This window comes from Pseudorca crassidens, chromosome 11 (genome assembly GCF_039906515.1).
Source record: "Pseudorca crassidens isolate mPseCra1 chromosome 11, mPseCra1.hap1, whole genome shotgun sequence".
Classification (NCBI taxonomy): Eukaryota; Metazoa; Chordata; class Mammalia; order Artiodactyla; family Delphinidae; genus Pseudorca; species Pseudorca crassidens.
The window spans coordinates 84,063,517-84,077,674 of record NC_090306.1 but is presented as its reverse complement, the minus strand read 5'-3'; the positions used below and the strand labels follow the sequence as shown (position 1 = coordinate 84,077,674).

At 39.6% G+C, this 14,158-nt stretch overlaps 1 protein-coding gene across 18 annotated transcripts in view; it reads left to right on the top strand.

Moving 5' to 3' along the window:
* Positions 1 to 14,158, top strand: part of ANKS1B (ankyrin repeat and sterile alpha motif domain containing 1B) — a 1,163,282-nt gene that overhangs the window by 871,151 nt on the left and 277,973 nt on the right. The window lies entirely within an intron of this gene.

Here is a 14,158-nt window from a genome sequence, read left to right as displayed (position 1 = left end):
GGAAGAGAGAAGAAGGGCTTCTCTCTGAGAGCCTTCTAGGGGAGAATGGCCCTGCTGACTCCTTGATTTCGTACTTCTGGTCTCCAGAGCTGTGAGATAATAAATTTCTGTTTTAAGTCTTTCGGTTTGTGGTAATTTGCACGGCAGCTTTGGGAAATGAATACAATATTTTTGAAATAGTAGCTATGATATCAATTTTAAATGTTATGACCCAGAATTTGTTAAAGGAACCACACGTTGCAGTAGAACATATGCTACTTAGAGGCTGTCCTCGGTCAGCTGTAAATCATGAACCCCGTGACAGATGGTGTATGGCCTCTTCCCCCCACCACATTGTTAGGTTGAAGTAGAAATGTGGGTTTTAAAGGAATGGGAGCCAGATGCAGGAGAAGGGCAGGCCTGACCACGGGCATAAAGAGAATATTTAGGATTAAATTTGGTAAGGATTAACCATGTTTCAGCTTTTGAATGATACCATAGGTAACCAAGCTCAGTTTCATTCTCAATGTTCTTACCTGTGGCTTGAATCAATCAGGAATGACACTGACTAGTAGTGGTTTAAGCAATACTGACATGTATGGGCTGGACAACACGAGGCCTGGAAGTAGGTACTTGCTAATGATGCCAACTAGGACCAAGGCCTTTCTGTCTTTCTGCTTTGCTTTCCTTAGTGTGAAGGTGCTTTGCCCTCATGCTTCTATTTTTTTTCACCTCAAAATTGCAAGGTGGCTACAGCAGGTCCAGGCATCATCCCAGCATGCACAGATGGAGAAATGGGAAAGGGAGCAAGGATAGAGATGTGTGTTTCTTTCACCAGGAAATCAAAAACTTGTCCAGAAACCTTCTATCAGACTCAGGTTTACACCTCAATGGCCAGACTGTGTCTGTGTCACGGCCCAACTTCAAGGAGACTGAAAAAGTGTCTTAGTTCTTTCCGACATTTGTAAGACAAAGCAGGCAAAGAAGAGGAAATTGGAACAGATTTTTTATCACGTGGTAATGTCTGCCACAGAGCTATAGGAACAGTTCTCAGAAAACAGCGGGTCTTCTGGAAAAGGCTCGTATTATTTATCAGTTATATGCAATGGAATGAAAAATCCTCAAACCCTGAATTCCTGGGTACATGATGTAGAACTGAAGAGGAAAAAGCAAATTTCTTTAACCAATTTGACTTAGAATATTTCTAGAAGGTATAGAATGATTTTCAAACTTTCCCTATAACCCCATCAAACTTATAATTATCCAAATCTTCTATCTATGTAGGGACTGTTAGGCATTTTAGATTAAGAGCACCAGACAAAGAGTAAAATCTTGACATTCCTTTTGAAAGTCAAAACAGAAGAGAAATGAAAAACAAGGAACCCTCTGGTTTGTGGCTGCTACTGTTCGTCTCTGTTCTACTGATTTTTGTTCTTGGCCCTTCTTGCAGATATACGCGTAATCTAGGGTAAAGGGATACAGAAAGAGGCAAGCTAGAAAGTTGCAGAGAGATGTTTATGTTCAGTACATTGTGGCCTCAGAATGGCCCTTCTTTGCCTCTGTATAACTCTCAGTCAGTGGGAGCTGGTGGAGGGGAGAGGGGTTGATTGGTTCACTTCCGTAGTCATTTACCATCTACCTACTGTGTGACAAGCACTGCGCGAGGTTCTGGAGAGACGCTGGTGAGTAAGACTCATTTCAAAGTTCTTACCTTTGAAGAGCTCACATTCTGGAGGGGAGGGGAGAAAGTACAGTACAGAAAGTACAATACAGTGAAATGGGTGCTGTGTTCAGGGTGTACATAGGAACACGTATATCGTGGACCTTAAAACAAGACTGAGGCAGGGGGCAGGGGTCGGAAGCATCATCCTTGAGGAGGTATCCAGTACAAGAAGAAGGAAAGAGGGTTCTGCTTGGTTGGGAGGTAGCTGCAGCTGGATTGGATGCTGAGATCAGAATTTAACTCCTTTCTCAGAGGATGGGAGAGGGAAAAGATCTGGGAAAAGGCACCGGGGTAGATGGGGGAGAAAGGGAGGGCAGTGGGCTGTGGGCCCCATGCACAGCTACAAGGACCCAGAAATGGAACGTCAGAAGCAGGATATGCAGAAGCACCAGCTTCCCCACCATCACCAAGAGGGGGTGAGGAGGAGCTTGCCTCCCTGGTGACTGCAGCCACACAGATGACATGGTGGTCTTTGGAGTGTGCCCAGGCTAACAACCAGTCCCCCGTCCTCCAAAAACAGAGTGAGTCAGTAATTGTGAGACCCAGGAGAAAAGCCCTTCCTTTGAGCCTGAGGGAAGAAAATGTAAGGACTGGGATCAACTTACAGTTCCCTAACTGTTGATGCCAGTGTCTAGGATAAATTCCTGTTACTTTCTGGAAGCATTTTAATAATGCTTTATAGTTGATAAACCTTTCACATATCTCAGATGGTTGTTTAATCATAACAGTCCAGTGAGATGGGTATTACCATTCCCATTTTACTACAGAGGAAGGGAAACTGCAGGGGACACCAAGGAACCCATGCATATTCACACATTTAGAATATGGTCTAAACTCAACATGAGCCAGAACTCAAGCCCAGGTCTCTCTGAATACAAGTGTCTTTCCATAGAGACCCCAGGGTCCCTATAGTTAATTCTTTTTTTCAACTTAACTACATGGTGTTTAAAGCTGCCTTCTCCCAGAACTTCTGTTAGACATAAGTACACCTCACACTTCTGGGTTTCTTGCCAAAGATTGAAAGAATATCCTTCTTATGCATTGCTGGGTTTCTGTTGAAAAGCCTTCCTCTGCTCCATGTTTTCTTAATCTACCACTGTAGATGATAATTGCCTTCCCCACCACTTACCCTGACATGTCCTTCACTGTAGATTTTGTTGGTGGAGTGCCTGGGGAGAAAGGGAACTGGATTCCAAAGCACACACACGCAATTTGCCTTCCTACCTAGGCAACCTCATGAAGCTGCCACCCAACACCGGTGGTCCTGGCAACTTCCTCTGCATGATCACCACCCCCCTCTTTTCCTTGGGGATCAAGTGGACAGTAAAGCCCTTTTCCAATGGAAACAAAGTTGAGTACCTTATTTAATATACAGCTATGGCTCAAAATGGGAGCAAATGAAAAGGTAGTTTTACTGGCTATTTTCTCTGTCAGAGACGGATCTCTGTCTTGTACAATCTGTACCTTGCTGGGGAAATGGGGCTTTACTCTTCCAATTCGGAAAATCCCACCCCAGAAGAGAAGCAGCGTGAATCAGTACACAGCAGCCTACTTTCGTGTCATCTTAAATATAATTACCTACCATTGGTTAAGCCAGCAAAATACTTAATTTCTTTTTTATTAAAAAATAATTATGCATATTTGCAAGTAGACAATTTATTAAGCATGGGCAATAACTGTAACTCCCAGTTTGGGTTTTCTTGATTTCTTTACATTGTTTTCTGTCTGCTGCATGAAACTTTTTATTTCAGTGAACTTGGTTGCAATCACAGGCACTCACAGTACCTTTTGAAGATAGAATATCATTTAGTGTTTGTTAAAAGAGTTATATAAAAGTCCCACAGCTGAATCTCTTCTAATTGTTCTTTCTTTAAAAAACAACCGAAGTTCACGTTGAAACAAATGTATAACATACAAGAGTAGCTGTCCTGACCATGAAAAGGGAGCCTTTTACCTATTTCTGAGCTGCCTTGCATAATGAGCAATTTGGAGAATGTAAGTAAATTTTTGTACATTATTTAAATTATGTTTTCCTTTTGTACAGATATGGCTATTGTCTTCCTCATCCAAAGATTCTTTTTATTGAAGTAAAATAACCTTCATAGGTGACGATATTCTGAAATTCAACAAGGAAATAATTCAGTAGGAGAAGGCTTATAATTTCCAATTTAGTGACAAACTTTTCTCTCAAACCTTTCGACTCAGCATCTCCCTGACATCTAGATCCATAAACAGTATAAGACCCAGAGGATGTCTCAGGAGTTTTATAACAGAAGCTAAATGGGAATCATACATATATACATTTTTTTAATTTTATTTTTTATACAGCAGGTTCTTATTAGTTATCTATTTTATACATATTAGTGTATATATGTCAATCCCAGTCTCCCAATTCATCCCATCACCTCTACCCCTCCGGCATTTTCCTCCCTCGGTGTCCATACGTTTGTTCTCTACATCTGTGTCTCTGTTTCTGTCTTACAAACCGGTTCATCTGTACCATTTTTCTAGATTCCACATATATGTGTTAATATACGATATTTGTTTTTCTCTTTCTGACTTACTTCACTCTGTATGATAGTCTGTAGATCCATCCACATTTCTACAAATGACCCAATTTCATTCCTTTTTGTGGCTGAGTAATATTCCATTGTATATATTTGCCACATCTTTATCCATTCGTCTGTCGATGGAGTTTTTGACTTTCATTCTTTGGAATTTCTCATTTCAGAAGTTCAATTTTTCATAATCAGAAGTTCCATTCCAGTTTTTTTTAAAGGCAAGGGACATGTGTTAACTTTATTTGTTTGTTTGTTTGTTTATTTACTTAAATTGGCCGTGCTGATTGCAGGATCCTAGCTCCCCAACCAGGGATCAACCCAGTCTCCCGGCAGTGGAATCGCAGAGTCCCAACCACTGGAGTGCCAGGGAATTCCCCAGGTCTTTTTTTTTTTTTTTAACATCTTTATTGAAGTATAATTGCTTAACATTGTTGTGTTAGTTGCTGCTGTATACCAGAGTGAATCAGCTATACGTATACATATATCCCCATATCCCCTCTCTCTTGTGTCTCTCTCTCACCCTCCCTATCCCACCCCTCTGGGGGGTCACAAAGCACTGAGCTGATTTCCCTGTCCTATGCGGCTACTTCCCACTAGCTATCTGTTTCACATTTGATAGTGTATATATGTCAATGACGCTCTCCCACTTCGTCCCAACTTACACTTGCCCCTCCCCATATCCTCAAGTCCATTCTCTACTTCTACGTCTTTATTCCTGTCCTGCCCCAAGGTTCTTCAGAACTTTTTTTTTTTTTTATAGATTCCATATATATGGGTTAGCATATGGTATTTGTTTTTCTGTTTCTGACTTACTTCACTCTGTATGACTGTCTCTAGGTCCATCCACCTCACTACAAATAACTCAATTTCGTTTCTTTTTATGGCTAAGTAATATTCCATTGTATATATGTGCCACATCTTCTTTATCCATTCATCTGTCCATGGACACTTAGGTTGCTTCCATGTCCTGGCCATTGTAAATAGTGCTGCGATGAACATTCTGGTACACGACTCTTTGAATTATGGATTTTTTCAGGGTATATGCCCACTAGTGGGATTGCTGGGTCGTATGGTAGTACTATTTTTAGTTTTTTAAAGAACCTACATACTGTTTTCCATAGAGGCTGTATCAATTTGCATTCCCACCAACAGGGCAAGAGGATTCCCTTTTCTCCACACCCTCTCCAGCATTTATTGCTTGTAGATTTTTTGATGATGGCCATTCTAACCAGTGTGAGATGATATCTCATTGTAGTTTTTTGTTTTTTGTTTTTTGTTTTTTGTGGTACGCGGGCCTCTCACTGTTGTGACCTCCCGCTATTGTGACCTCTTGCGTTGCGGAGCACAGGCTCCGGACGCGCAGGCTCAGCGGCGATGGCCCACGGGCCCAGCCGCTCCGCGGCATGTGGGATCTTCCCAGACCAGGGCACGAACCCGTGTCCCCTGCATCGGCAGGCAGACTCTCAACCACTGCGCCACCAGGGAAGCCCCTCATTGTAGTTTTGATTAGCATTTCTCTAATGATTAGTGACGTTGAGCATCCTTTCATATGTTTCTTGGCAATCTGTATATCTTCTTTGGAGAAATGTCTATTTCGGTCTTCTACCCATTTTTGGATTGGGTTGTTTGTTTTTCTGATATTGAGCTGCATGAGCTGCTTGTATATTTTGGAGATTAATCCTTTGTCAGTTGCTTTGTTGGCAAATATTTTCTCCCATTCTGAGGGTTGTCTTTTCGTCTTGTTTATGGTTTCCTTTGCTGTGCAAAAGCTTTGAAGTTTCACTAGGTCCCATTTGTTTATTTTTGTTTTTATTTCCATTTCTCTAGGAGGTGGGTCAAAAGGGATCTTGCTGTGATTTATGTCATAGAGTGTTCTGCCTATGTTTTCCTCTAAGAGTTTGATAGTTTCTGGCCTTACATTTAAGTCTTTAATCCATTTTCAGTTTATTTTTGTGTATGGTGTTAGGGAGTGTTCTAATTTCATTCTTTTACATGTAGCTGTCCAGTTTTCCCAGCACCACTTATTGAAGAGGCTGTCTTTTCTCCATTGTATATCCTTACCTCCTTTATCAAATATAAGGTGACCATATGTGCGTGGGTTTATCTCTGGGCTTTCTATCCTGTGCCATTGATCTATCTTTCTGTTTTTGTGCAGGTACCATGCTGTCTTGATTACTGTAGCTTTGTAGTATAGTCTGAAGTCAGGAAGTCTGATTCCTCCAGCTCCATTTTTCTTTCTCAAGATTGCTTTGGCTATTCGGGGTCAGTCTTTTGTGTTTCCAGACAAATTGTGAAATTTTTTGTTCCAGTTCGGTGGAAAATGCCAGTGTAGTTTGATAGGGATTGCATTGAATCTATAGATTGCTTTGGGTAGTATAGTCATTTTCACAACATTAATTCTTCCAATCCAGGAACATGATATATCTCTCCATCTGTTTGTATCATCTTTAATTTCTTTCATCAGTGTCTTACAGTTTTCTGCATACAGATCTGTCTCCTTTGGTAGGTTTATTCCTAGGTATTTTATTCATTTTCTTGCAATGGTAAATGGGAGTGTTTCCTTAATTTCTCTTTCAGATTTTTCATCATTAGTATATAAGAATGCAAGAGATTTCTGTGCATTAATGTTGTATCCTGCTACTTTACCACATTCATTGATTAGCTCTAGTAGTTTTCTGGTAGCATCTTTAGGATTCTCTATGTATAGTATCATGTCATCTTCAAACAGTGACAGCTTTACTTCTTCTTTTCTGATTTGGATTTCTTTTATTTCTTTTTCTTCTCTGATTGCTGTGGCTAAAACTTCCAAAACTCTGTTGAATAATAGTGGTGAGAGTGGGCAACCTTGTCTTGTTCCTGATCTTATTGGAAATGGTTTCAGTTTTGCACCATTGAGAACGATGTTGGCTGTGGGTTTGTCATATATGGCCTTTATTATGTTGATGTAAGTTCCCTCTATGCCTACTTTCTGGAGGTTTTTTATTGTACGTTGGTGTTGAATTTTGTTGAAAACTTTTTCTGCATCTATTGAGATTATCATATGGTTTTTCTCTTTCAATTTGTTAATATGGTGTATCATATTGATTGATTTGCATATATTGAAGAATCCTTGCATTCCTGGGAAACCCCACTTGATCATGGTGTATGATCCTTTTAATGTGCTGCTGGATTCTGTTTACTAGTATTTTGCTGAGGATTTTTGCATCTGTGTTCATCAGTGATACTGGCCTACATTGTGTTACTGTTGATTTCTCCTTTTATGGCTGTTAGCATTTGCCTTATATATTGAGGTACTCCTATGTTGGGTGCATAAATATTTACAATTGTTACATCTTCTTCTTGGATAGATCCCTTGATCATTATGTAGTGTCCTTCTTTTTCTCTTGTAATAGTCTTTATTTTAAAGTCTATTTTGTCTGATATGAGAACTGCTACTCCAGCTTTCTTTTGATTTCCATTTGCATAGAATATCTTTTTCCATCCCCTCACTTTCAGTCTGTATGTGTCCGTGGGTCTGAAGTGGGTCTCTTGTAGACAGCATATATATGGGTCTTGGTTTTGTATCCATTCAGCCAATCTGTGTCTTTTGTTGGGAGCATATAATCCATTTACATTTAAGGTAATTATCGATATGTATGTTCCTCTTACCATTTTCTTAATTGTCTTGGGTTTGTTATTGTAGGTCTTTTCCTTCTCTTGTGTTTCTTGCCTACAGAAGTTCCTTTAGCATTTGTTGTAAAGCTGGTTTGGTGGTGCTGAATTCTCTTAGCTTTTGCTTGTCTGTAAAGGTTTTAATATCTTCATCGAATCTGAATGAGATCCTTGCTGGGCAGAGTAATCTTGGTTGTAGGTTCTTCCCTTTCATCACTTTGAATATGTCCTGCCACTCCCTTCTGGCTTGCAGAGTTTCTGCTGAAAGATCAGCTGTTAACCTTATGGGGATTCCCTTGTATGTTATTTGTTGCTTTTCCCTTGCTGCTTTTAATATTTTTTCTTTGTAGGTAATTTTTGTTAGTTTGATTAATATGTGTCTTGGGGCTTCCCTGGTGGCGCAGTGGTTGAGAGTCCGCCTGCCAATACAGGGGATGCGGGTTCGTGCCCCGGTCCGGGAAGATCCCACATGCCACGGAGCGGCTGGGCCCGTGAGCCACGGCCGCTGAGCCTGCGTGTCCGGAGCCTGTGCTCCACAACGGGAGAGGCCACAACAGTGAGAGGCCTGTGTACCGGAAAAAAATATATATATATATGTGTCTTGGCGTGTTTCTCCTTGGATTTATCCTGTATGGGCGGTACACTCTGTGCTTCCTGGACTTTGACTATTTCCTTTCCCATATTAGGGAAGTTTTCAACTATAATCTCTTCAAATATTTTCTCAGTCCCTTTCTTTTTCTCTTCTTCTTCTGGGACCCCTATATTTCGAATGTTGGTGCGTTTAATGTTGTCCCAGAGGTTTCTGAGACTGTCCTCAATTCATTTCATTCTTTTTTCTTTATTCTGCTCTGCAGTAGTTATTTCCACTATTTTATCTTCCAGGTCACTTATCTGTTCTGCCTCAGTTATTCTGCTATTGATTCCTTCTAGAGAATTTTTAATTTCATTAATTTGTTGTTCATCATTGTTTGTTTGCTCTTTAGTTCTTCTAGGTCCTTTTTAAATGTTTCTTGTATTTTCTCCATTCGATTTCCAAGATTTTGGATCATCTTTATTTATCATTACTCTGAATTATTTTTCAGGTAGACTGCCTATTTCCTCTTCATTTGTTTGGTCTGGTGGGTTTTTACCTTGCTCCTTCATCCGCTGCGTATTTCTCTGTCTTCTCATTTTGCTTAACTTACTGCGTTTGGAGTCTCCTTTTCGTAGGCTGCAGGTTCATAGTTCCCATTGTTTTTGGTGTCAGTCTCCAGTGGGTAAGGTTGGTTCAGTGGGCCAACCTGGTGGTGTAGGCTTCCTGGTGGAGGGGACTAGTGCCTGTGTTCTGGTGGATGGGGCTAGATCTTGTCTTTCTTGTGGGCAGGACTGCATCTGGTGGTGTGTTTTGGGGTGTCTGTGAACTTAATATGATTTTAGGCAGCCTCTCTGCTAATGTGTGGAGTTGTGTTCCTGTCTTGCTGGTTGTTTGGCATGGGGTGTCCAGCACTGGAGCTTGCTGGTCATTGAGTGGAGCTGGGTCTCAGCATTGAGACGGAGATCTCTGGGAGAGCTCTTGCTGATTGATATTACGTGGGGCTGGGAGGTCTCTGGTGGTCCAGTGTGCTGAATTCAGCTCTCCCACCTCAGAGGCTCAGGCCTGACACCTGGCCAGAGCACCAAGACCCTGTCAGCCACACGACCAGGTACGTGAGGAGTTTCTTGCCTTTGGGGAAGTCTGAGGTCTTCTGCCAGCATTCAGTAGGTGTTCTGTAGGAGTTGTTCCACATGTAGATGTATTTTTGATGTATTTGTGGGGAGGAAGGTGATCTCCACGTCTTACTCCTCCACCATCTTGTAGGTCCTCATAAATACATTTTTAAAATACACTGTCCTTTGAGGCTGTAGCAGTTGTCATAAACAATGCTTCCCAAATACTTTTACTCCCTAAAACAACACCTTGTTCTTCCAGTGAGGAAAAACAATGCTTGAATTGTTTGTCACCATGATCTTTGTCATTTCAAACAATAGAGAGTGAAATTCAGAGTCCAGAGAGTTATGTTCAGCTTTCACAATTGAGCTAGGAATAGACAAGTAGGAGGATATAAATTACAAAAATAACAAATGTTTATCAAACTTCTTTTTGTGCAAATCACTCTTCTAATTGTTTTACATATATTAATCATTTTTGATTATTTAAGTAATCCACTTAAAGAAAAGTATAGGAAATGACATTGGATACAGTTCCGAATCATAAAACAAAAAAGTTAATAAATGTGGAGTCTAGATTTTTCTTCATTGCTTCTGAAAAGAAGATTAACATCTTATTCCTTGATTATTCAGCAAAATATCTGTGAAGTCCGTATATCTTTTAATGTATGCCTATTCTAGAGTAGCTATAGCAATAACAATTGACATTTTTAAAGTACCTTGGAGATTATACAGTAAAATATATCTTCTATATAATCGTATTTATTTCTAACAAATACACTTTCAGGAAGGCAAGATGAGTATTAATTTTCTGCTTTGCCTCTGAGGAAACTGTGGCTCAGAGAAGTTAAATAAATTGCCCAAGGCCACTGCAAAAACTGCAGACACAGGCCTGTATGACTCCAAGTCTGTGCTCTTTGCACCAGGCCACAATTAACCTGGCCTCCTGCAGGGGTGCAACATGGTTCTTTGGCATGAATTTTTCATCCATGGAATTGACAGCCTCTTTAATTTAGTGGAATATTTCACTTTGTTAAAGAAAACAACATGCTAGAAAGAGCCCTGTGCTGTCAGTGCCCTAAGCAGCCTAGAACTGTTCAGCAAGTCCTTTGACCTCACTAGTTTGCCCATCTGGAGATGGAAGCGTTTGGATACATGATCTCTAAGGACCTCCAACTGATCAGCTCAAATAATTCTTTAATAAAATCCATTGTATTATTTCTGACTTCTTCCTTACTACCAATTTGGGTACAAATAATAAAGCTGAATTAAGAGGGAATTAAAGCTAGAGAAATGTCCATCTGGTTTTAAAGGTCAAAAAGGTGTCTCCAAGGTGACTGAGGGAAGGAAGAGCAGTCCAGATGGAGTGAATAGCTAGCTGTACAGATGTGTGAAACAGTGTGGGCCACTGAGGGAACACTATGCTTTCAATATTGCTAAAATGTAAAGTGCAAGGAAGCTTTTGCTAAGTGCTGAGGGTGATGGAAAGAGAGAAGATCCCAACCACACTGACCTCCCCTGACTAGAAGCTCTCCCTCAATAGGGTCCTAGATAGAAAGGGGAGAAGCTTCAACTTCAAATCAAGATTGGAGTTTTTCACTATTACATGGGATGAACATTTTTAACTACTAAACAGAGATTGCGTTTTCCTATCTAAAGTGATAAGACTGCTCACATTTTTATCCAGCAGCAGGAAGAAACCAACCCCCCTAAAAAAATGTAAGTAGTTGGGGAGAAAAGTTGCCTTGTGATTACAACCACAAATCACACCTGTTCAATGTATTAGTGTTATATCCATAGATATGAGTCAACCACCTAATAATAAGTAGGGTAAAACAGTTTATTAAAAATTTTTAAATTTATAATCAATGGAATAGTAGTACCTCAAGGTCACTGTTCTGTGTCATTATCTTTGTCTAGTTTTGTAAGTGCATGAGTTTAGGATATATGGAACCTCATTTCAGATCATGCTCAAAAACAAATTTTAGAATAAATGCCTGATATAAACTTTTTAAATGATTTTTTTCCCAGTCCTGCTACCCAGTCCATCATTCCCCTTCCCCATTGCCAGTTAATTGAGTGCTCTGATTAAGTGGGTTTGAGTAACTGTGGTTTGACCACATTGGTGGTTCTTAATACTGGCTACATACTAGAATCCCAATGTCTGGCTGCATCCCAGAACAATTAAATCAAAACCTCCGTAGTAGGAGCCAGGCATCAATATTTTTTAAAGCTCCCTGGTGATTACAAAGTACAGCCAAGCTTGAGAACCAGAGCTAATTTTTTAAAAACCAGACAAGCATTAGTATAAAACTGGCTGCCTGTTTTCCTTAGAATTTGTATATTACATGTTACCCTATTAAAATATTTAATTATGTATCAAAATAAAACTCTAGAAAAGGATCATGAAGACAATGAGATGAGCTTTGCAGTCATCATACTCAATTTAGATGAAAATGAAAAATAGGTCCATTCTATTCAGTGTTTATAGTCCTGGTCTTCCAATAATTAGTGAAGGAAGTCCATGTACCTGCAATGTATTAGCAGTTAAGTACTTATGATCATTAATTCAGTAAATAATGTTGAATCTAGTGAATTAGCAATTGTGTTCTGGTAAAAATGTTTTATACTGTGTCTTAGTAACAGTATCAAAAGAAGTCAGTCATTATGTGGGAAATATGTCTTCAACTTATTTCTAATAACAAGACCCATGGGAACTTAGAAATGCATGTATTAAACATTTGAAGGAACTTATCATTCTGTCTTTTAAATATGCTGATTGTTTTGATTATTTGATGTTAATATAGGAAAAACATGCTCAGGAGAGTTAAACCTGAACTCTTTATATAAATGACTTTTTCTAGATCGCTATTATTAAAGCCAGATGAAAAACAATCCAAATACACAAAAGCCCAATCTTACAAACTTATAAATTAGAGTGATAATTCACATTACAAAAAGGACTTTCTGCTTTACAAAAGGATTCATCCCAACATTTCTTTAACTATAGGCCAGATAGCTTTTTACAATACACATTCTCCTAGATGCTCTAAATACACTGTGAGATCCTAGTTATTTTAAGTAGTCTTCTGGTGAATCCTTTTGTTATGCCAATTTCCCTTCTAATTGATCTGTTTTGTAGATCTGTAATTTTTTTCCTGTAAATCTGAATTTGCTTAAAGCGCCCTTGACTTGTAGAAAAGGTCTTCTGCATTTAAGTTTTTGGTTGTAAAAACAGTGGGCTTCCTGTTCAAGCAACATGGCAGAAGAGTTAACCTGAAAGCGTGCACTAAAACCATATGAAAATCTAGATAAAATAAAACAAATATATATGTATTTTTTTAATGAACTGCTAAGAAAGACAGAAAATAAATAGATTCTGCAGAGAATAGAAACTAAGACAGAACTGAAACTCAGAGTAGTAGAGCTGAGATCTGTCTACTCTGCAGGGGGGGACAGGTCCCTCAAGGTAAGTCTAGAGACTTGTGTTTTAACAACCACTGGAGGTCAGGAGACAAGGCCTTCTGTCCCTTTAAGGTATGGAGTCAGAATTGAGACCATCCACACAGTCTGAACCCGAGAAGAGCTCCATTCTTAATATAAATGTAAATAAGGACTTAAAAATAATCTGCCCATTGGCATAGGGAGATAAGAAGGTAGCTTGTCTTCTCAGCTTGGGTTCAGGGTAAGGGAATGGAGACTCTTCCTTGAGAACCCAGAACTATGGGCAAGCTCCTCACTTTAACTTTGAGTTATTAGTCTGGAAACGCTAAGCTGAAAACATTTACATAAAAATTGGTACCAGGCCAGAGATGCCTCAAGGTACTAAGAGAAATAAACAAAACATCTCTGAAGGGACATACCTTCAACTAAAGTAGTATAGTATGATGGCTTTATACTACATCAACCTAGCTAAGTTGAAACTATGTTTCTCAGAATTCCTTTCCTTGTGAGTCAAATCACAAAGGAAATTTTCTTGAGAATTGAAAGGCACAAATGAAGAAGCAGCCATTTTAGCACTCTGAAAGTCAGTATAGGACAGCAGGCATTGGCAATTTGCACATGTTATTGCTAATCTTTAAGTTACCTTATTGGTGTTGAGGACAACCTGGGTCTGCAATTTTCCAGTTCCCACTGGATTTTTTCCTTTGGCTTCCCTGAGTCCTGGGCCAAGTGTGGTTACAACCCCATAGTGAAGGGTGCAGGCTTCTGTAGGTCACCAGCATCATTTAAGTTGGAGATGCTGGGAGATAAAGTCACATTCCACTTTATTCTCATGGGTTCAATTTTTTGTCCTTTGGGGTTCTAATATGACCTTACGGGTTCCAGTTTCTCCTTGTTCTCCCCCACTTCAAATTCACTTCTCATTCCTGATTCCCTGCCAAGCTAACCTATGATGACCTCAGGTCAAACACCACATGCAAAGTCAACAGTCTTACAAAGACTTCTTAACCTGCACAACATATAATTTCTCTAATGAATCCATTACTCTATTTCACTCATAATGATCTGTTTCCCTGATCAACTGCTAACTGATACACATAGGTTTCCTTCATAT